This window comes from Mus caroli, unplaced genomic scaffold (assembly GCF_978045245.1).
Source record: "Mus caroli unplaced genomic scaffold, Mus_caroli_1 scaffold_5, whole genome shotgun sequence".
NCBI classification, from domain to species: Eukaryota; Metazoa; Chordata; class Mammalia; order Rodentia; family Muridae; genus Mus; species Mus caroli.
This window is the reverse complement of record NW_028227260.1, coordinates 143,733,078-143,758,808: the sequence shown is the minus strand read 5'-3', so window position 1 is coordinate 143,758,808 and position 25,731 is coordinate 143,733,078.

Sequence of the window (25,731 nt, the reverse complement as noted above, 5' to 3'; positions counted from 1 at the left end):
TGTATGCAGCAAAATGCTAGTTCCTGTTTACATATCCAGAATGTTAGTGTATGTGGTTTGTGGGGGGAATTTAGTCCATTGATGTTAAGAGATATTAAGGAATAGTGACTGTTGCTTCCTGTTATTTTTTTTGTGTTATTTTTATGTTTGTGTGGCTATCTTCAATTGGGTTTGTTGAAAGAAGATTACTTTCTTGCTTTTTCTAGGGTGTACCTTCCCTCCCTGTGTTTGGGTTTCCCATATATTATCCTTTGTAGGGCTGGATTTGTGGAAAGATATTGTGTAATTTTGGTTTTGCCATGGAATATCTTGGTTTCTTTGTCTATGGTAATTTAGAGTTTTGCTGTACATAGTACTCTGGGCTGGCATTTATGTTCTCTTGGGGTCTGTATGAGATCTGCCCAGGATATTCTAGCTCTCACAGTCTCTGTTGAGAATTCTGGTGTAATTCAGATAGGTCTGCCGTTATATGTTACTTGACCCTTTGCCCTTACTGCTTTTAATATTCTTTCTCTGTTTTGTGCATTTGGTGTTTTGATTATTGTGTGACAGGAGGAATTTATTTTCTGGTATATTATATTTGGAGTTTTGTAGGCTCCTTGTATGTTCTTGGGCATCTCTTTCTTTAGTTTAGGGAAGTTTTCTTTTATAATTTTGTTGAAGATATTACTGGCCCTTTAAGTTGGTTATCTTCTCTATTTTCTATACCTATTATCCTTAGGTTTTGCCTTTTCATTGTGTACTTGATTTCTTGGATGTTTTGGGTTTGGAGCTTTTTGCATTTTGCATTTTCTTTGACTGTTTTGTCAATGTTTTCTATGGTCTCTTCTGCACCTGAGATTCTCTTTTCTATCTTCTGTATTCTGGTTGTGATGCTTGCATATATGACTACTGATCTTTTTTGCTAGGTTTTCTATCTCCTGGGTGTTCTCCCTTTGTGATTTGTTTATTGTTTCTATTTCTATTTTTGATCTTGGATGGTTTGGTTCAATTTCTTCACCTGCTTTGTTTTGTTTTTCTGTAATTATTTAAGCGATTTTTGTGTTTCCTCTTAAAATCCTCTACCTGTTTACATGTGTTCTCTTGTATTTCTTTAAGGGATTTATTTATGTCCTTCTTTAAGCCATCTATCATCATCATGAGATGTGATTTTAAATCACAGTGTTGCTTTCCCACTTTTCAGGGTATCCAGGACTTGCTGTGGATCATCAACTGAGTTCTGTTGATGCCAAGTAGCCTTGATTTCTGTTACTTAGGTTCTTCTGCTTGCTTCTCACCATCTGGTTTTCTCTGGTGTTATTTGGTATTGCTGTCTCTTTCTGGAGTTTGATCCTCCTGTGAGCCTGTGAGCCTGTGATCATAGATGTGTCATCCTTCCTTGGAAAGTTCAGTTCACGGGGTGGTGGTGGAGCACGCCTTTAATCCCAGCACTCAGGAGGCAGATGTATGAGGCCAGCCTGGTCTACAGTGAATTCCAGGACAGCCAGGGCTACACAGAGAAACCCTGTCTCAAAAAAGAAAGAAAGAAAGAAAGAAAGAAAGAAAGAAAGAAAGAAAGAAAGAAACAAACAAACAAACAAACAAACAAACAAACAAGTCCAGTTTTCTCCTGGGTGGGAATTTTGTGCAGAAGTCTGTGGGTCAGCCTTAGCTCAAGGGCACAAGTGGAGACTGGATGGGATCAAATGCTCTTAACCACCGATTTATCACTCCAGCCTCTAGTTAACTATTGTTTTTATAGTTTACATTTTATTAAAACAAACAAACAAACAAACAAACAAACAAACAAAAAAACTCCAGAACAATACTTCCCTCCTGAGTTCCTGCCAGACTCATTTTAAGAACTTTGTTTTTCTTGAGGGAGGAGGAATGGCTCTGTGGTTAAGAGCAGGTACTGCTCTTTAGACAACTGACACCAGTTAGCACCCAGGTTCAGTGGTTCATAACTTCCTGGAACTGCACCTCCAGGATATTTAACACTTTTTTCCTGTCCTCCATGAGTACACATACATACATTGTGGCACAAGCTCCTACATAAATACACATAATGAAAACTGAAATCATCTTTCAGTCACATCACTGCTTGTTGTGGTGACTGAGGCTTTAAATTTCCTATGCCTCAGCCCAATCTTAAAGAAAAATAATATTATTCTTGCTGGTGGAATTAAATGCAGAGTAAGCATGAGGCTGAATATTTCCTCTGCATGAGAAGTGATGTCAGGAATGTTTAAAATACTGAATAGAATTAAACTCACATAGATGCAATATCTTGCCTGTAAACCAGATTTTAAAACCAATATCAGGAGATAATAGGACATTAATGAAATCACAATTACCTGTGATGCTTTTCAATCGGTCGGGAGTCTATACATTGATATATGTATAGACCTCTAGAAAAGTCTCTAGGCCAACACAACCAATTCTCACACATTCTTTAACACCATGTTTTTAGACAATTCTGAATATTTGCTTTGTCTATGCAAGTAATTTAAAATGAAAACCTACTCCAAAATGCAAGCTGTTTCTAAGATGTACAAAATAGGATCTCAAATATTGCTCCTGTATCCACCCAAACTTCATGCAGTGGTTTTTACAAAAGGCTGCACATTTCTGTCTCCCTCACTAGATACATCCTTAGCACTCTGGAGAGCAGCAATAGTCTATCATTTATCTCTCCATCCCTTGCCTGATATTCAGTTCCCAGCATATTGTAAATGTGCTCAGTGAGTACAGAATGAATTTTCCCTTTTATGGGATTCAGTTTGCTTTTGTGTTGTTGGTTTACTATGGCTCTGTTACTGAAACAGACGCTCCTTTTGGATGCATAAGTTCTTCCAATAAATATAGACTAGGACAGATATAAAGTAGTAGCTAAGATTCTTAGGCCTAGAATCTATGAGGATGATGCCAGAGAATATGTAGACACAGGGAACAGTTCTCATTCAAGAAAATTAAATGGCATGTGGTATTCTAAAGAAGCTTTAATTCTCCTGGTCTGCTGGTGCAAGGCTTGTTGTTCCAGTTACTAGGAAAGCTGAAGCAAGAGGATTGCAAGTTATAAAGGGCTGCCTAGGGTACATAAGAAGTTAAAGATCAGGCTAGGAAATATTGCAAAATAATAATTCAGTGACAGAACACTTACCTATTAATTCTAGTTCCCTGTGTTGAATCTCCAATGTTGTCAAGATAGTGATGTAAACAGCGGATTTTTTAGTGTATGTTAACTGTGGAAAAGGATATTTTTCACCATGATGTGTATGTGTGTGTGTGTGTGTGTGTGTTTGTGTGTATTTGTGGAGACCATAGTACAACTTTGATTGCTGTTCCTCAGGAAGCATCCACTTTGTTTTCCAAGAATGTTTCTGACTGACTTGGAGTTCACTGAGTAGGCTAAGTTGGCTTTCCAGTGAACCTCAGGGATTCACTAGCTTCTAATGCCTTAGAGATAGAATTACAATCATGTACCACCATGCCTATATGTTTTACTTGCGTTCTAAGGACCAAATCAGAATGTTATATTTGGGTAACTTGCATTTTATGAACAGAGCCGTCTCCCTAGAATTCATCCTAACTTTTATTTTATTTTATTTTATTTTATTTTTTTAATTTTATTTACATTCCAGTCATTGCCCCTATCTTAGTCCCCCCTTCCACAGTTCCTCATCCAATTCTTCCTCCTCCTTGCCTCTGAAAGTGTGTTCCTCCACTATACCTTCCCCTTCCTTAGGGCCTCAAGTCTCTCAATGATTAAGCACAGCTTCTCCCACTGAGGCCAGACCAGACTATCCTCTGCTGTATATGTGTCACAGGCCTTGTATCAGCTATTGTATACTATTTTTTCTAAAATTTGTGCTTTAATTATTCAATGAATATCAACTTTCCTAATGTTGTAACCCTTTAATTCAGTTCTTCATATTGCGGTGACCCCCAACCACAAAATTATTTTCATTGCTACTTCTAAACTGTAAATTTGTTACTGTTATGAATCATAATGTGAATTCCTGTGTTTTCTGATGGTCCTTTGGGGATCATTACCCACTTGATGAGAATAGCTGAATTTTACACACTTACACACACACACACACACACACACACACACACACACACATACACACACACACACACACACACACACACACACACACACACACAAACACACACACCCTAGCGGATTCTTTTAGTGTTGCTCATATGTACATGTATTTAAGTGTTTAGGACTAACAGTTTGGAATTTGATGATCTATCAGGGATTCTTCCTCTGTCAGCAAATTACCTGTACCTCTTCACCTAGAACTGGGGCTTTGTGATATTTCCAAACATAAATTCTTAATGTAGAAATTAAACTTTTTTTTTAAGTTGGTAAGAGTACTAGTGTGTGGTAGGACCAGATTCTTAGCATTTAGTTTTTGGCTTGGCATGGGGGCAGTCTTTTCTTTAGGCCATAGGATAGGATATTGGCATTCATATAGGAAAGAATTTTGTGAGTTGCCTAATATCTATAAATTTAATTTTCAGTTAAATCTAATTAGATTCTGTTGTTTGCAACTCTCTTAAACAATCTTACAGATAATCTTCATTTAGTTTATTCAACAATCCAGTTTGACACTATTAAGAAATAAGGAGAAAAATATACAATTAAATAAAAATTCAAGTTGGAAGTGGTGGCTCACTGTATTTGAAAAATGAAACCAAGCAGAAAGCTTATGATTGTAATACCAGAATTTAGAAGGCTGAGTCAGGAGGACCATGCTGAGTTCAAGGACAGAGTGGGCTACATAGTGAGTTTCAGGCCAGCATAAATTATTAAGTGAGATGCTGTTTCAATCCATCATTCAATAAACAAATTAGTGTGAATAGGTGAATTGTACCTTTAAATTAGATTTCCCATGGAAAGAATAATGAATATAATATACTGCAAAAGGTTTTTTATTTCAACTTTGGAAAAGTGTTCAAACTCTTATCCCATTTCAGTGAATCATAAAATACTGCAAACCTTTTTAATGATTTTAATTTTTAAAAGAACACCAATAATAACTAGATGAATTGTGAAAGGGGACACAGAAATTGGCATCTCCTTTTTTTTTTTTTTTCTGTACATGTTGAGGAATGGGGAGGGGAGAATGGCTACTACAGAGATCCCTGAAGCAGCCTAGGGACAGTTTGCTTTCTCTGAATTCTCTAGGCAATTCTCCCAATTATTTAAAGGTTCTTTTCTAATTGGCTTGCCCATCACAGCTCCCCAGAAGAGCAGGCTCTGATTTTTTTCTAGGATCCAGAGAGTATCTCATTTCCCTAGAACTGTCTGCCCTTATTTGTTTTCATTAGTAGAACAGAAAAACAAATGGAGTCCCTAGTTGCCCTAGGCAGAAAAGATGCTGTACTCTCCCATCGATTCTGCCTGAAGACTTTTGAGCTCACACAGAATGCTTTGCAAGATAAAGGTGTGTCTTTCATGGATCCCCCTTCAGGGATGTGGACACAGTAATTTGGATTATTTCAGAAGCCTAGTCTTTCGGCCAATCAAAATGAATCACCCTTAACTTATTTTTAACCAAATGATGGCTTTGTAAGTGCAGACTCTCCTCAAGATTTCACCATTTCTAGGATGCTTCCTTTTGATCTGAAAGATCACATAGCATCATATTCCTGATCCTGTCTTTACAATTTGCACGAGCAAATGTTCTCCTAAATAGCTGCAGTTAATTGTGGGAATTTATGTTTACCAATGTTCCTTGTCCGTTTTGCAAACTCATGCTCAGCTCTGCAGCCCTGTAAAGCTGCTTTTCCTCAACAGATGTTCTCTCTGTTAGCCACTTGCTGTATTCTGTGCTCTCATTTATACCACCCTGCTATCGACTTGAAAAACTCAGCCCAGAAATGTGGCTTCCCCTACTTCTTGTATAGCTCTGTCTGCTAGCCACTCAGTGTTGTTAACCTCTGCATACTACAGCTACAGTCTTGTAGTCTGTAGTTGAGCACCATGTTTGTAGCTGTGTGGCACACATCAGGGTGAAAATGGAGCCTATCTCTTTATTTACTGCAGTGCTATAGTTTGAGTGTGTCCTCCAAAGCTTCCCACGTTGCCCTCTATTGCAGTGCTTTCTGATGCCATGGCTCTTCATAGTTGGACATTAAAAGCAGTGAGGACTAAAGCCTTCATTTTTTTCTTTCCTGACACCATGTCTCTGTACTTAAGCTCTTCTGTCCAAGTAGGAGACAGTACCGCTAGAAAAATTCAGTCAGTCAGTATGGTTGTCTTTGAGTAATATCTGACCATCACCTCTCTCCTTTATCTGTTGTGCATAATCGTGACATATGGCTGTAATGCATTCCACTCTAATCCAGGCTCTGTAACACTGTCCTCACTGGCCCGCTCCACTGGGGCTTTCATTGAACCACAAGTGTGTTTCAACTGTAAGAAAATAATTGAGGGTCTAGGAATTGGACAGATCCCTCCCTGATAGTCCCTTATGGTATTATAATAAGGAGAGGGACCACAAACTTCTGACTTCCTTCTCATTCATTAAAGACAAAAGCAGCCTGAAACAAAGGATTAGTTCAACAAATTCAAGGCCTAGTGCAGGATACATTTACTCAAAGTTGTAGGCCTATTGGCTTCGTTGTATTTGTTCAAACTAAATCAGGAAGAAACATCCCTCAAAGACCCTTAAAACCCTAAGGCCTCTATGAGAGACCAGATTTTCACTTCCTGAGTCCTCCCGCTCTGCATGCTTCCTGTGTATGTGTTTACTCATGTCAAATAAAAGTCTTTCTTTACTGATTAATTCTGTTTGCTGTGCCTGAGATTTTCCCAGCTGCTGACTTTGAGCTTGATATTTTTCCTGTCTTTTACTTCTTTAACTGGCACAGGAAATGAGCCCTATCAAAACATGTCGTTTACAACACAGTGAAAAAAAAAATGCTTCTGGATATACATTCCTTTGTCCATGTTGTCTGGTGTCCATAGTGCTGGGTTTTTTTTTCCCCCCAAGGAGTAATAATCTCTTTCCTGTTTTCCTCCATTGAGCTGTGTGATCAGATTCCTCTTCTGGAGGGAAGCCATATAAGGTTCAAAAACAGGAATAGTACAAAGAGGGATTATCTAAGACAGGTCAGTTCTGGGATCTGGGTGTCAGGCCACTAAGTTAGCAACTAGTAACAACTTGTTATAAATCAAATGTTATTCTTGGCTAATTTATAGTCTGTAGCGATGTACCATGTTTGATGATGTAGGGGGCACACTGAGATGTGAATATGAAGTCTCTTCCTGTCCTCATTTACTGAAGGTTTGAGTGTGTCCACTGAAAGTTCATGTCTCAGAAACTATCCCTCAAACTGATAATGCTGGGAGGTGGGGCCCACTGAGAGATGTTTTCATCATGGGTTTGGAGACCACATGCCTTTCTCTGATAATTTTATTCTCAGTATATTCTAACTTGTGTCTCACAGTCCACATGAATCTAAAGGTAGTTATGAATGCAATCCAATAAACAAATTTATAGTTAATATCACAGTGCAATATCCAAGGTTTGAACATCCTTGCTAGTGGAATCTAATTAGTGACTGAACAATTGTTTAAAGCAAGTGCAAAATCTGCATGTATGCCTTCTTTTCTTTTGCATGTTCCCACACTCTTGCCTTTTTGCTTCATGGGATAAAGCAATTAGAGGCTCATAACAATTGAAGCTACCTCATATTGGTTATCATGGTATATAGTAGTAACTGAGAACCACATAACTATTTTCCTTGCTAACTAGTAAATTTGCACTATTGAGTTTTAGCAACAAGAAAAATAGACGAATACATATGCTTTCACTGACCTATGTAGAACTGTGCCTAAGAGACCTGGGACCTCAGAACCTGAAAGAATGGGCAGCCTATTGCTGAATGATGTAGGCGACATTATTTTAGTTCCATTGCACTTTCATATTGTGAATGAAACAAAGTAAACAATGATCCAAGGAAAATTATTCAAGTTTAGAAATCATGATCAGAAAAACATGTAAGTAAAGGCCAGTAAGTGCACCAACCTGCAGGGAGAATCACCAGGGACCCAGGACAGGAGAGAGAGAGAGAGAGAGAGAGAGAGAGAGAGAGAGAGAGAGAGAGAGAGAGAGAGAGAGAGAGGGACAAGAAACACAAAGAATGAGAGCAAGTCAATTTCCTGATCAAGCTCTGAAAAACTTTACTCTGAGAGGTTCCAAAGGAGGAGGGAAGAGCCCGGGGCTCTCTGAAGGTCAGGTGGTAATCTTCAGTTCCAGGAACCAACGGTCACAGTATTCTCTCTATCACAAACATTCTTACTGTTATGACCACGAATGTTCTCTCAGGATTGTTTATGTAAGCAAGAAAATTTCCACAAGGCTATGGCTCCCGGCAAGTAGGCACATAGTAAATATTAACAGAGCAGCCCTTTTCCAGAACTTTCTCAGGACAGACAAATTTAAACATAATTGCCTAGCATGTAATACATATTATATCTACAAAAGCATAAAAGCAAGGCAGAAGGTCATATCTGGATTCAGAACATACTGGCTAGTTCTATAGTTATAATGGCTTTTATAAATTAACAGGATTTATTTAATACATAAATACTAAACCAATAAACTTAGATATTATCTGAGCAATTACAAGTTTATTAACTCCCCTGTTGTTTTCAATCTGATGCAGAATGGGATTCAAGTGCCCTTGGTGCATCTGATCTTGCAAGGCTTGATTATGATTGTCATAATCTCACCTGCTTTTGTTTCCCTCAGCTCTTATAAGTATGCTTGGCCTCATGTCCTGGCCCAGGCCTAGCCAATTTCCTCAATGAAATCTGAGCAGGCTGAAAGAGTCAGTTTATTATGAGAGGAAGCTCAGGCTGGGAATAAACTAAGTCTGAATGTGCCTCATTCAGACTTAGGACAAAGTTTAGTACATCCTGCCCTCTGCAGGTTCCACATCTGCAGATCTATCCAACTTCAAATACATGTATGAAAGTTTTTCTTGTCATTATTCCCTAAATAATAAAGTATAGCATTTATTTAGTTTTATATTTTATCTTATGATAGAATTATAAAAACAAAATATTTTATCATTATTTTATAAAATATTTATAAAGTAAAATATTTCTATTTTATTGGGTATATTTTATTATATTTTATTGGAGCTGGTTAAAAGTATACAGGAGGATAGGCACAAGCTTTATGCATCTGCTATATTATTTTACATAAGGAACTAGAATGTCTATGGATTTGGGTGCTTAAATGGAGGGTGTTCTTGAAGCAATCAACTATGGGTACAGGACAGAACTGTGCTCTCTAGATTTTCCCAGTCAGCTATTGTCCCCATTTGTGGAGATGTGCTTCAATGTTAATTCTTTAATATGACCTTTTCAGGAATTCCTCCTATCAAGATATAGTCTTTGTGGGGGCACCAGACTTTCTCTCTCTCTCTCTCTCTCAACATTTACTTATTTATTTATTTATTTATTTACAGTCCAGTTATTATCCCCTCCTGTTCTGTGCTCCCTAGTTCCTCATTTCATTACTCCTCCCCTTGTCTCCAAAAGGATATCCCCCAATCCTTACTCCCCCTCTAGACCTCCTCACTCCTTGGGGCCTCATGTTCATTGAGGGTTAGGTGCACCTTTTCCCACAGAGTCTAAATGAGGCAGTCCTCTGCTATATATGTGTCAGGGGCCTCATATTAGTTGGTGCATGCTGCCTGGTTGGTGGCTCAGTGTCTGAGAGATCTCAGGGGTCCAGGTTAGTTGAGACTGCTGGTTTTCTTATGGGGTTGCTCTCCTCCTCAGTTTCTTCCAGCTTTTCCCTAATTCAACCACAGGATTCCCTGTGTAACTATCTGTCTCTGCTGCTTGTTGGGCCTCTCGGAGGACAGCCAGGCTAGGTTTCTGTCTATAATTACACCAAACATCAGTAACAGTGTCAGGCCTTGGAGCCTCAAAGTCACCAGACTTTAAGGATGAGATGTTATCTTCTTTACAGATTTAAGGCCCTGCTTTAGTTACTGATTATACACTGAAAGAAGTAGGGAAAGCTCTAAAATGAGTCTCTCTGGCTCCTGTTCCATTTCCTTTCCATCCTTTCAAGTTTCCCCATAAGAGTCTCCATCTGCTATCTTAGACTTCTGGAGACATGTGCCATGTCCTACCAAACGTCCTACCTTAAACTCTGCATCCTTGAAGTAAGGCTCTCTAGTTACTATTGGAGTTATGAAAATGATCTTAACTCAACTTCATCTTGCTGACCGTCTTTTGTTCATCATAGTACACTAATATGTCAATATACTTCCAATATGACAACAGCACATCTGTCAAAACAAACTTTTCTTTTGCTTGACACTCAAATTTTTCCCTCCAATGAACCTTACTGCCTGTTATACAAATACATCAGTCAGGGAACAACTTTTGCAAATCTATTGTTATCTACCAAACTTATATTTCCTCTACATTTACCTCATTTTGCTCCATTTAATATATTCTTCTTTATCTCAATTTCTGCTCCCATAGAAGAAATTATTCTGATTCTTCTCTGTGACTTATACCAGATATGTGAGGGAAAACTGCAGTCTGAAAAAGAAACAGAATACCAGCAAAGAGAAAAAAAAATAATAAACTTAGAAGAAACAGAGACAACATGGATGTAGAAGGAAAATTAAAAGAGAATTCCTAAAAAGCGATTAAAAATTTTTACCTATACAACTAAAAGTAAATTATACATATCTGAAAATTTTGTGTATGCATAAATTTTTGGATAAGACACCATATGTAGCCTAGCCTGACCTTGAGGTTACTACAGTCCTCCTGCTTCAGCTTCCTAAGTTCTAGAAATTCTACCTCACTGTATCCAGCAGAACATTTAATTGAAAAATATAAAGATAAGATCATTTCAGAGAGGGGCACAAGTCCCTTCCGGTCAGCACCAGCACCCTGTCACCTAAGTCGCAGATTCGACGGACATCCCCACAGTCCCCTAGAGGACTCACCACACGATCTTAAGATCACTGGTGAGTGGAACATATTTGTTCCAATCGCTCGGGACCTGAGACAACAAAAGGGAAGCACAAAACCGGCTTGACCCGGGGCACAAGTCCCTTCCAGTTGGCACCAGCACCGGATCACCTTGGGCACATAATTGGAGGACACCCCCACAGTGACCAGAGGAATCTCCATGCGATCTTAGGATCATTGACCAGACAGCTTTACTGTCCTCAAAGGAGACACCACTTCCAGGCACTGTAACACTGCCAGGATCTTAGGACAACAGGGTCCCAGGATAACCAGAGCTGGGTCCCACCAGTATTTCAGGGACTCAGAGGAAGCTTGACTGCCAAAATCTCTGACATACCCAGAATTTCAGGTTCACAGGAGCCCACAATCAAAGGATCACAGAGAAAGCTGGACTCTGAAAAGTCCTGAATCACCTGGGATTGTAGGAAGGACAGGCTCCAATCAAGATATATTGAGGGCAGCAAGCTCTTGAGATAATCAAATGGCAGGAGGCAAGCATAAGAACAGAAGCAACAGAAACCAAGGTTACTTGGCATCATCAGAACCAAACTCTCCAACCTTAGCAAGTCCTGGATACAGGATCACACCAGAAAAACAAGACATGGATCTAAAATCACTTATCATGATGATGATGGAGGACTTTAAGAGGAAATAAAGGAAAACACAGGTAAACAACTAGAAGCCTTTAAAGAAGAAACACAAAAATCCCTTAGAGAGTTACAGGAATACACTACCAAACAGGTGATGGAATTGAACAAAACCTTCCAGGATCTAAAAATGGAAGTAGAAACAATAAAGAAAACCCCAAAGGAGACAACTCTGGAGAAAGAAAGCCTAGGAAAGAAATTAGGACCATATATGTGAGCATCAGCAACAGAATATAAGAGATGGAAGAGAGAATCTCAGGTGCAGAAGATTCCATAGAGAACATGGACACAACAAACAAAGAAAATACAAAAAGATCATAACTCAAAACTTTCAGTAAGTCCAGGACACAATGAGAAGACCAAACATATGAATAATAGGAGTAGATGAGAATGTAGATTTTCAACTTAAATGACCAGCAAATATCTTCAAAAAATTATAAAAGAAAACTTCCCAAACCTAAAGAAAGAGATGCCCATGAACATATAAGAAGCCTACAGAACTCCAAAAAGTCTGGACCAGAAAATAAATTCCTCCTGACACATAATAATCAGAACAACAAATGCACTAAATAAAGATAGAATACTAAAAGCAGTAAGGGAAAAAGGTCAAGTAACATATAAAGGCAGGCCTATTGGAATTACTCCAGACTTCTCACCCGAGACTATGAAAGCCAGAAGATCCTGGACAGATGTTATACAGACACTAAGAGAACACAAATGCCAGCCCAGGCTACTGTATCCAACAAAACTCTCAATTACCATAAATGGAGCAAGCAAAGTATTTCATGACAAAACAAGATTCACACACTATCTTTCCAGGAATCCAGCCCTTCAAAGGATAATAACGGGAACACATCAATACAAAGATGGAAACTATACCCTACAAAAAGAAAAAAAGTAATCCTTGAACAAACCTAAAATAAGACAGCAACAAGAACAGAATCCTAACTCTAACAACAAAAATGACAGGAAGCAACAATTACTTTTCCTTAATATCTCTTAATATCAATGGACCCTATTCCCCAATAAAAATACATAGACTAACAGACTGGCAACACAAAGAGGACCCAACATTTTCTGCTTACAGGAAATCCATTTCAGAGACAACAACAGACACTACCTCAGAGTGAAAGGCTGGAAAACAATTTTCCAAGCAAAGGTTCTGAAGAAAAAGCTGGAGTAGCCATTCTAATATCGAATAAAATCAACTTCCAACCCAAAGTTATCAAAAAAGACAAGGAGGGGCACTTCATACTCATCAAAGTTAAAATCTTCCAAGATGAACTCTCAATTCTGAATATCTATGCTCCAAATGCAAGGGCAGCCACATTCATTAAGGAAACTTTAGTAAAGCTCAAAGCACACATTGCACCTCACACAATAATAGTGGGAGACTTCAACACCCCACTCTCATCAAAGGAAAGATCCTGGAAACATAAACGAAACAGAGACCCAGTGAAACTAACAGAAGTTATGAAACAAATGTATTTAACAGATATCTACAGAACATTTTATCCTGCTACAAAGGATATACCTTCTTCTCAGCACCTCATGGTACCTTCTCCAAACTTATCCATATAATTGGTCACAAAACAGGCATCAACAGATACAAAAATATTGAATTTTCCCATGAATCCTAACAAATCACCATGGACTAAGGCTGATCTTCAATAACAACATAAATAATACAAAGCCAACATTCACATAGAAACTGAATAACAGTCTCCTCAAAGATACCGTGGTCAAGGAAGAAATAAAGAAAGAAATTAAAGAATTTTTAGAGTTTAATGAAAATGAAGCCACAACATACCCACCCTTATGAGATTCAATGAAAGCATTCCTGAGAGGAAAATTCATAGTTCTGAGTGTCTTGAAAAAGAAACTAGAGAGAGCATACACTAGCAGCTTGGCAGGACACCTAAAAGCTCTCGAACAAAAGGAAGCAAATTCACCCAAGAGGAGTGGATGGTATGAAATAATCAAACTCAGGGCTGAAATCAACCAAGTGGAAACAAAAAGAACTCATCAAAGAATCAACCAAAACAGGAACTGGTTCTTTGAGAAAATCAACAAGATAGATAAACCCTTAGACAGACTCACTAGAGGGCACAGGGAAAGCAACCCAATTAGCAAAATCAGAAATTAAAAGGAGACATAACAACAGATCCTGACGAAATCCAAAATACCATCAGATCCTTCTACAAAAAGCTATACTCAACAAAACTGGAAAACCTGGATGAAATGGACAAATTTCTATACAGGTACCAGGCAACAAGGTTAAATCAGGATCAGATTAATGGCCTAAACAGTCATATATCCCCTACAGAAATAGAATCAGTCATTAATATTCTCCCAATGAAAAACAGCCCAGGACCAGATGGGTTTAGTGCAGAGTTCTATCAGGCCTTTAAAGAAGACCTAATTCCAGTTCTTCTCAAGCTATTCCACAAAATAGAAACAGAAGGTATTCTACCAAATTCATTCTATGACACCACAATTACTCTGATACCTAAACCACATAAAGATCCAACAAAGATAGAGAACGTCAGACCAATTTCCCTTATGAATATCGATGCAAAAATACTCACTAAAATCCTTGCAAAACAATTCCAAGAACACCTCAAAACAATCATCCATCATGTTCAAGTAGTCTTCATCCCAAGGATGCAGGGATGGCTTAATATATGGAAATCCATCAAAGTAATCCACTATATAAACAAAATCAAAGACAAAATCAACATGATCATCTCCTTAGATGCGGAGAAAGCATTTGACAAAATCCAACACTCATTCATGATAAAAGTCTTGGAAAGATCAGGAATTCAAGGCCCATACCCAAACATACTAAAAGCAATCTACAGCAAACCAGTAGCCAACATCAAAGTAAATGGTGAGAAGCTGGAAGCAATCCCACTAACATCAGGGACTAGACAAGGCTGTCCACTTTCTCCCTACCTATTCATCATTGTACTTGAAATCCTAACCAGAGTAATTCAACAACAAAAGGAGGTCAAGGGGATAGAAATTGGAAAGGAAGAAGTCAAAATATCACTTTTTGCAGGTGATATGATAGTATATATATGTGACTCCAAAAATTCCACCAGAGAATTCCTAAACCTGATAAACAGCTTCAGTGCAGTAGATGGATATAAAATTAACTCAAAAAAAATCAATGGCCTTTCTCTACAAAAAGTATAAACACACTGAGAAAAAAAAAATAGGGAAAAAGCACCCTTCACAATAGACACAAATAATATAAAATACCTTGGTGTGACTGTAAGGAAGTGAAAGATCTGTATGATAAGAACTTCAAGTCTCTGAAGAAAGATATCAATAAAGATGTCAGAAGATGGAAAGATCTCCTATGCTCATGGATTGGCAGGATCAACATTGTAAAAATGGCTATCTTGCAGAAAGCAATCTACAGATTAATTGCAATTCCCATCAAAATTCAACTCAATTCTTCACTGAGTTAGAAAGGGTAATTTGCAAATTCATCTGGAATAACAAAAAACCTAGGATAGCAAAAACTCTTCTCAAGGATAAAAGAACCTCTGGTGGAATCACCATGCCTGACCTAAAGCTGTACTACAAAGCAATTGTGATAAAAACTGCATTGTACTGGTATAGTGACCGACAAGTAGACCAGTGGAATAGAATTGAAGACCCAGAAATGAACCCACACACCTATGGTCACTTGATCTTTGACAAGGGAACTAAAACAATCCAGTGGAAAAAAGACAGCATTTTTAACAAATGGTGCTGGCACAACTGATGGTTATCATGTAGAAGAATGTGAATTGATCCATTCTTATCTCCTTGTACTAAGGTCAAGTCTAAGTGGATCAAGGAACTCCACATAAAACCAGAGACACTGAAACTTATTGAGGAGAAAGTGAGGAAAAGCCTTGAAGATATGGGCACAGGGGAAAAATTCCTGAATAGAACAGTAATGGCTTGTGTTGTAAGATTGAGAATTGACAAATGGGACCTCATAAAATTGCAAAGCTTCTGTAAGGCAAAAGACACTGTTAATAAGGCAAAAAGGCCACCAAGAGATTGGGAAAGGATCTTTATCTATCCTTAATCAGATAGGGGACTAATATCCAATATATATAAAGAACTCAAGAAGCTGAACTCTAGAAATTCAAATAACCCCATTAAAAAATGGGTTGCAGAGGTAAACAAAGAATTCTCAACTGAGGAATACTGAAGGGCTGAGAAGCACCTGGAAAAATGTTCAACATTCTTAATCATCAGGGAAATGCAAATCAAAGCAACCCTGAGATTCCACCTCACACCAGTCAGAATGGCTAAGATCAAAAATTCATGTGACAACAGATGCTAGCGAGGATGTGGAGAAAGAGGAACACTCCTCCATTGCTGGTGGGATTGCAAGCTGGTACAACCACTCTGGCAATCAGTTTGGCAATTCCTCAGAAAATTGGACATAGTTCTACTGGAAGATCCAGCAATACCTCTCCTGGGCATATACCCAGAAGGTGTTCCAACTGGTAATAAGAACACATGTTTCACTATGTTCATAGCAGACTTATTTACAATAGCCAGTAGCTGCAAAGAACCCAGATGTCCCTCAACAGAGGAATGGATATAGGAAATGTGGTATATTTACACAATGGAGTACTACTCAGCTATTAAAAAGAATGAATTTATGAAATTCCTAGGCAAATGGATGGATCTGGAGGGTATCATCCTGAGTGAGGTAACCCAGTCACAAAAGAACTCATATGATATGCACTCATGGATTTTAACCCAGAAACTTAGAATACCTAATATACAACTTACAAAACATGTGAAACTCAAGAAGAAGGAAGAGCAAAGTGTGGAAAATTCACCCCTTCTTAGAATTGGGAACAAAACACCCATGGAAGGAGTTACAAAGTTTGGTCCTGAGATGAAAGGATGGACCATACAGACACTGACCCTCTCAGGGGTCCTTCCCATAATCAGTTACCAAATCTAGACATTATTGCATATGCCAGTAAGCTTTTGCTGAAGGGACCCTAATATAACTGTCTCTTGTGTGGCTACGCCAGTGCCTGGCAAACACAGAAATGTATGCTCACAGTCAGCTATTCAATGGAACACAGGGCCTACAATGTAGGAGCTAGAGAAAGCACCCAAGGAGCTGAAGGGGTCTGCAACCCTATAGGTGGAACAACAATATGAACTAACCAGTAACCCCAGAGCTCGTGTCTCTAGCTGCAATTTTAGCAGAAGATGGCCTAGTCGACCATCATTGGAAATAGTGGCCCCTTGGTCTTGCAAAGTTTATATGCCCCAGTACAGGCGAAACACCAGGGCCAAGATGTGGGAGTGGGTGGGTAGGGGAGCGGGGATTGGTGGAAGTGTATAGGGGACTTTCAGGATAGCATTTAAAATGTAAATGAAGTAAATACCTAGTAAAAATTTGGAGGAAAAAAATCGTTCCTGAATGTTACCATTTGATGCAGAGACTGTAAAACAACATTGGTAGAGTTGTTATGATTGTTTTTCTCTTATTCTCTGAGATTGAGGTAAGAATTACATAGGCATCTTTAAGCCTAATGCACACTTGAAGTCAAAGCAGACAGACAGAGGTCATGCTGCGTATATGAAATTGCTACATAGGGCCCTCGCTCATGTAGGTGATTACATAGAATCTCAAGAGGATTCTTCTTCAAAGTTTCATTAACCATAATCTTCTCGCTCTGGGTACAACACTTCAAATTGCCTTTATTTTCATTGGTTATTTATTTCATTTTTTATTTATTTATATGGAGAGAAGGTCTTCCTATGCTATGTACAATTTCACATAATCAAACAGGATCTCTTATTGGCCAATTTTAATCAAGGATATTAAAAGTACCTATTCAAAAATCCTGTAATTATTGATACTTATTAACATTTAAAAAATAATTAGTTGAATCCCAGGCATTGCATCAAATAAGTTATGAATGGACCTAATTTTTTATATTTTATTATAGTTTTATTATATGAAAGACTTTTAAAATTTGATTATTTTTTATTATATTTTCCTCCTCCTCCTCCTCCTCCTCCTCCTCCTCCTCCTTCTCCAAGTAATGGTCCTAAATTCTATACTGAAGGGCCATTCATCTCTTTGTAAAATTTATCAACAATGTAGATCTCAAGGTCAAGAATTAAGTGAAGGATTGAAAGGTTCCTCTTTAGCCTCAAATCCAAATACTATTTTAATCTGGATCTTGCTTGAGAACACTGTACTTAAATAGTTTAGCATCAACTTTAACATATTATCAAAGTTTTATTTGAGCTCCAACCAATTCTTGACATCCATATACTGCTTTTCCAAACTCACAAACTTGGGAAAACATAAAGTAACCAAAATAAAACTAAACTAAATAACATACATTTGAAATACTCAAAGGGCTTTTTGTGTATATAGCATATCTTTTGTTCTTATCAATCAAAGCCATAACAAAAACAATAGCTTGTATGGAATGTGTCATTATCACAAGAACTGTGCTAAGCAGTCATAAATGATATTTTATTGTTTGAAAAATATGTTATAGAACACAAAAGCAACTGTTATTCCCAGTGTACATATTAGAAAACTGAGAAAAGTAAGAGTAAGAGATCTAGAGAGCAGAGTCATTACATAACATGTCCATAATCTAAAAGGGGCAGCAATAGAATCTAGAGTGACTAATTCCAAGTGTTTCTCTCATTCTTTTGTTTAAATTTCTATTATTGTTTGAGATTATAATAATTTCATTTCCTCTTTCCCTTTTAACCCTCCAAATATTACTATTGACCCCTCCTTGCTCCTTCAAATTCATGGCTTTTTTCATTAATTCTTGTTATATGCATATATGAATATGTATATGTACTCGCAAATGTAATTTACTCAGTTTATAGAATGATACTTGTATGCATGTTTTCAGGGATGTCCTATTTGGTAATAAATACTCAATTGATGTGTTTTCCATGGTTAAGATTATTTCTCATACTCTCAGGATTCCATGATTGACTATATTTATTTTGTGTAGAGTTGAGGCCTCATAGTCTTTTCCCTGTCTACATTGGCATATCTAATTTTGTAGTCATTGTTCACTTCACATGCAGGCAGGTCTGTTGGTGGTGATTTGTAAGAGGAGGTTCTGACATTCTCCTTGATCCTCTGGCTCTTACAATCTTTGTGCCTCCTCTTCTGCAATGTTCCTGAGACACAGTTGTAAGAGTATTTGGCAGTTGTATCCATTAGAATTGGCCTCCACGACCATGCATTTTGATTAATTCTTGTTTTGTGTAATGTTCTCTATCTGTTGCAAACAGAAGTTTCCCTGATAAGAGGGAGGATTACAAATATCTGTATAGATAAGGACAAATATTTGGAATGTAATTAGGACTAATGCTGGTAAAGTTGTGGTTATGGGTTCTTCTACAAGATCTATGATTTCACTAGCTCTGAGTAATAGGCTGAGCTTCCATACTAGGCTTGATTTCTCTCTTGGTGAGTAGGTCTTAAGTCCTATTAGAGATCTTTTGGTTATTTCCAAGGTATGTGTGCCACCACCATGTCCTTAACATTAGCGTGCCACTTTGGCAATTGCTGTAGTCCATAGGTATCATAAATACCTATGGCAGGGCATGGGTTTCTTCCTTCCTTTGGATCCTCTCATTATTAAAGTAGGTGCTCTTGGTGCTTTCGTGCAACACTTCTCTGAAGCTCAGCTCTTTTCTTTCTTTTTGTTGAAAGTCCACAACACAAAGACCAGTTCAAGTATCATTTCCTTAATAAACCATTCCTTCCTCAGTTATTGACATTGCTGTCAATTTCCTTTTGTTCTCTTCTGTCTTAGGTTACATGTCCCTCAATCAAAGCTAAGGGTGAAGATCTGCATACAAATGTTTTCCTAAACTAGTAAGGGAGTGAAGAATCAGATCAGGAAAGGGGAAGAAGCCATGGCAAGCCCAAGCACTAAGGAGAAGCTCAAACTATCATTTACAACTCAGACTTTCTCTTGTTGGCAGGTGAGAGAATGAGACCTACTCCATACCTGCCAGTCATTTGCTAAGCACATCTACATTAGAAATATAAATGACATTTCAAACTTTTAGTATGTAGAAATATGAAAATTACAGGTCATTTTAAACAAAACCATTCCCAAACTGGGAAGGAGCTGACAAAACATAACAAGGAACTGAAAGGATCAGGAGGATCAGAAAAGAGCTTCAATGGTGTTTGTCAATCTTTATAATTAAAGCTCTATTGTTTTCCTTACTTATTTCAATACATAGGACTATATTTTTCAGTATATATCTAATATATATATGTATAATATAATATATATCTAATATATATGTATGTATATATATATATATACTTTACTGCATGAAACGCCACCCCCCATAACTTTACATTTGTATGTTCCAAACACTATTTGAAGTTTTTTTATTAGATATTTTCTTTATTTACATTTCAAATGTTATCCCCTTTCCTCGTTTCCCCTCTGAAAATCCCCTATCATCTCCCCCCTGCCCCTGCTCCCCAACTCACCCACTCCCACTTCCTGGCTCTGGCATTCCCCTTCACTGGGGCACAGAACCTTCATAGGACCAAGAGCCACTCCTCCCCCTACTGACCAGCTAGGCCATCCTCTGCTACATAGGCAGCTAAAACCATGAGTGCCTCCATGTGTTTTTTTTTGATTGATGGTTTAGTCCCAAGGAGCTCTGGGGGTACTGGTTAGTTCATATTGCTGTTCCTATGGGGCTTTTGCAAACTCCTTCAGCTCCTTGGGTATTTTCTCTAGCTCCTTCATTGGAGAGCACGTGTTTCATCCAATGGATGATTGTGAGGATCCACTTCTGCATTTGTCAGGCACTGGCAGAGCCTCTCAGGAGACAGCTATATCAGTCTCCTATAAGCAAGCTCCTGATGTCATCTGCCATAGTATCTGGGTTTGGTGTTTGTTTATGGGATGGATCCCAATTTGGAACAGTTTCTTAATGGCCAATCCTTCAGTCTCTGCTCCAAACTTTGTCTCTGTAACTCCTTCCATGGGTAATGTGTTCCCCCTTATAAGAAGGATTGACGTTTATACACTTTGGTCTTTCTTCTCCTTCAGTTTCATGTGTTTTACAAATTTTATCTTGGGTTTTCTGAGCTTCTGGGATAATATGCACTTATCAGTGAGTGCATACCATGTGTGTTCTTTTGTGATTGGGTTACCTCACTTAGGATGATATCCTCCAGATACCTCCATTTGCCTAAGAATTTAATGAATTAATTGTTTTAAATAACTGACTAGTACTCCACTGTGTAAATGTTACACATTTTCTGTATCCATTCCTCTGTTGAGGGACATCTGGGTTCTTTCCAAATTCTGCTATTATAAATAGTCTGCTATGAACATAATGGAGCATGTGTCTTTATTACAAGTTGGAACATCTTCTGGGTATATACCCAGCAGTGCTATTGCTTGATCTGTTAGAACAATGTCCAATGCTCTGAGGAACCACCAAACTGATTTCCAGAGTGGTTGTACCAGCTTGCAATCCCACCAGCAATGAAAGAGTGTTGCTTTTGTTCCACATCCTCACCAGCATCTGCTTTCACCTGAGTTTTTGATCTTAACCATTCTAACTGGTGTGAAGTGGACTCTCAGGGTTGTTTTGATTTGCATTTCCCTGATGATTAAGGATGTTGAACAGTTTTTTTTTAGGTGCTTCTCAGCCAATCGGTATTCCTTAGTTGAGAATTCTTTAACTCTGTACCCCTATTTTTAAATTTTTTTCAATATTTTATTAGATATTTTTTCATTTACATTTCAAATGCTCTCACAAAATTCCCCTATACCGTACCACTGCCCTGCTCCCCTACCCACTCACTTCCACTTCTTGGCCCTGGCATTCCCCTGTATTGGCGCAAATAGAGTTTGCAAGACCAAGGGGCGTCTCTTCCCAATGATGGCATGTGCAGCTGGAGATATAAGCTCTGGGGATACTGGTTAGTTCATATTGTTGTTCTACCTGTAGGGTTGCAGACCCCTTCAGCTCATTGGGTACTTTTTCTATCTCCTACTTTGGGGGCCCTGTGCTCCATCCAATAGATAACTATGAACATCCACCTCTATATTTGCCAGGCACTTGGCAAAGCCTCACCAGAGAGAGTTAAATCAGGGTCCTTTCAGCAAAATCTTGCTGGCATGTGCAATAGTGTCTGCATTTGGTGGCTGATTATAGGATGGATCCCCATGTGCAGCAGTCTCTGTATGGTCCATCCTTTTGTCTCAACTCCAAACTTTGTCTCTGTAACTCCTTCCATGGGTATTTTGTTCCCTATTCTAGGGAGGAATGAAGGATCCATGCATTGGTCTTCCTTATTTTTTATTTTCTTGGGTTTTGCAAGCTGTATCTTGGATATTCTAAGTTGCTGGACTAATATCCACTTATCAGTGAGTGCATATCAAGTGAGTTCTTTTGTGATAGGGTTACCACACTCAGGATATCTTCCAGATGCATGCATTTGCCTAATAATTTCATTATTCACTTTTTTAAAAATTGCTGAGTAGTACTCAGTTTTATGAGGTTCCATTTGTCAATTCTCGATCTTACAGCACAACCATTGCTGTTCTGTTTAGGAAGTTTTTTCCATGTGCCCATCTCTTTGAGGCTATTCCCTACTTTATCCTCTATAAGTTTTAGTGTCTCTGGTTTTATGTGGAGTTCCTTGATCCACTTAGACTTGAGCTTTATACAAGGAGATTATAACAGATCAATCCAGATTCTTCTGTATGTTAACCATTAGTTGAGCCAACATCATTTGTTGAAAATGCTGTGTTCTTTCCAGTCACGGTTTTAGGGTCTTGTCAAAGATTAAGTGACCATAGGTGTGTGGGTTCATTTCTGGGTCTTCAATTAAATTCCAATGATCTACTTGTCTATTCCTGTACCAGGACCATGCAGTTTTTATCACAATTGCTCTTTAGTACAGCTTAAACTGGGGGATGGTGATTCCACCAGATGTTCTTTTATCCTTGAGAAGAGATTTTGCTATCTTAGGTTTTTTGATATTGCAGAAGGATTTGCAGATCGCCCTTTCTAACTCTATGAAGAATTGAGTTGGAATTTTGATGGGAATTGCATTGAATCTGAAGATTGCTTTTGGTAAGATAGCCATTTTTACTATATTAGTCCTGCCAATCCATGAGCATGGGAGATTTTTCCAACTTCTGAGATGGTCTTCTACTTCTTTCTTCAGACTCTTGAAGTTCTTATAATACAAATCTTTCACTACCTTAGGTAGAGTCACACCAAGGTATTTAATGTTATTTGTGACTATTTTGAAGGGTTTTGTTTCACTAATTTCTTTCTCAGCCTGTTTATCCTCTGTGTAGAGAAATGCCACTGATTTGTTTGAGTTACATTTAAATCTAGGTACTTCACTGAAGATGTTTATCAGGTTTAGGTGGAATTTTTGGCGTTACTTATACATAGTATGATATCATCTGCAAATACTGATATTTTGACTTCTTCCTTTCCAATTTGAATTCCTTTGATCTCCTTCTGTTGTCTAATTCCTCTGGCTAGGACTTCAAGCACTATGTTGAATATGTAGGGAAAGAGTGGGCAGCCTTGTCTAGTCCCTGATTTTAGTGAGATTGCTTCAAGTTTCTCTCCATTTAGTCTGATGCTTGCTATATATATATATATATATATATATATATATATATATATATATATATATATTTTTATCTTAGATATGGGCCTTGAATTCCCATTCTTTCCAAGACTTTTATCATGAATGAATGTTAGATTTTCAAATGATTTCTCAACATCCAATGAGACGATCATTTGGTTTTTGTCTTGAGTTTGTTTTTATAGTGGATTATGTTGATGCATTTCTGTATATTGAACCATCCCTGCATCCTTGGGATGAAACCTACTTGATAATGATGGATGATCATTTTGATTTGTTCTTGGATTTGATTTGTGAGAATTTTATTGAGTATTTTTGCATAATAATCATAAGGAAAATTGTTCTGAAGTTCCCTTTCTTTTTTGGGTCTTTGTGTGGTTTAGGTTTCAAAGTAATTGTGGCTTCATAGAATGGATTAGTTACATTACCTTCTGTTTCTATTTTGTGGAATAGTTTGAGGAGTATTGGAATTAGGTTCTCTTTGCAGGTAGAACTCTGCTCTAAACCCAGCATGTCCTGGGCCTCTTTTGGTTGGGAGAGGAGTAATGATTGTTTCTATTTCTTTAGGAGATATGGGAATATTTAGATCCTTATGTGATCCTGATTTAACTTTTATAACCCTTATCTGTCTAGGAAATATTTCATTTCATCCAGGCTTTCCAGATGTCTTTGCTATAGGCTTTTGTAGTCGGATGTGGTGATTTTTTTTTTTGGATTTTCTCAGATGCTGTTTTTATGTCTCCCTTTTCATTTCTGATTTTGTTAATTAGGATACTCTCCCTGTGCCCTCTAGTTAGTCTGACTAAGGGTTTATCTATATTGTTGATTTTCTCAAAGAATCATCTGGTTTGGTTTTATATATATATATATATATATATATATATATATATATATATATATATTTGTTTGATTTCAGCCTTGAGTTTGATTATTTCCTGCTGTCTACTTCTCTTGAGTTAATTTGCTTCATTTGTCCTAGAGCTTTTAGGTATGCTGTCAAGCTTCTTGTATATGCTTTCTCCAGATTCTTTTTGGAGGCTCTCAGCAATAAGTTTTCCTCTTAGGACTGCTTCCAATGTTCCTCATAAGTTTTTATATGTTGTGGCTTCATTTTCCTTAAATTCTAAAATGTCTTTGATTTCTTTCTTTATTTCTTCCTTGACGAAGTTATCATTGAGTAGAGTGTTGTTCAGCTTCCATGTTTATGTCAGCTTTCTATTATTTATGTTGTTATTGAAGATCAGCCTTAGTCTGGTGATCTGATAGGATGCATGGGATAATTTCAAAATTTTTGTTTCTGTTGAGGCCTATTTTGTGACAGATTATATGGTCAATTTTGAAGAAGGTACAATGAGGTGCTGAGAAAAAGTTTATCCTTTGGTTTTAGGATAGAATATTCTATGGATATCTGTTAAACCCATTTGTTTCAAAACTTCTGTTAGTTTCACTATGTTTCTGTTTATTTTCTGTTTCCAGCATCGGTCTATTGATGAGAGTAGGCTGTTGAAGTCTCCAACTCTTATTGTGTGAGGTGGAATGTGTGTTTTTAGCTTCACTAATGAATGTGGTTGCCCTTGCATTTGGAGCATAGATGTTCAGAATTGAGAGTTCATCTGGGTAAATTTTACCTTTAATGAGTATGAAGTATCCCTCCTTCTCTTTTTTGATAACTTTAGGTTCATAGTCAATTTTATTCAATATTAGAATGGCTACTTCAAATTTTTTCTTGGGACCATTTCCTGGGAAAATTGTTTTCCAGCCTTTTACTCTGAGGTAGTGTCTGTCTTTGTCACTGAAGTGGGTTTCCTGTATGCAGCAAAATGTTGGGTCCTTTTTATGTATTTTTTCACCTGTTTGTGTGTGTTCTTCTGTATTTCTTTAAAGGAGTTGTTTATGTCCTTCTTATAGTTCCCTATCATCACCATGAGAAGTGACTTTAGATCCATATCTTGCTTTTCTGATGTCATGGTATATCTAGGACTTGCTATGGTGGGAGAGTTGGGTTCTGATGATGCCAAGTAACCTTGGATTCTCTTGCTTCTTTTCTTATGCTTGCCTCATACCATCTAATTATCTCAAGTGCTCCCTGTCCTTGATATATCTGATTGGAGCCTGTCCTTCCTGTAATCCCAGTTGAGTCAGAACTTCTCAGAGCCCAGCTTTCTTTGTGATCCTGTGATTCTGGGATCCTGTGATGCTGAGATTCTGAGTGTGTCAGAGATCTTGGCAGTCAAGCTTCCTCTGAGACCCTGAGATCTGGTGTGACCAAGCTCCTGGGATCCTGGGATCTTAAGATCCTGGGCATGTTATAATGCCTGGAAGTGATAACTCCTATGGGGACCATGGGGTTGTCAGTTGAGCTGGAAACCAAGGTATACCAGTGCTGA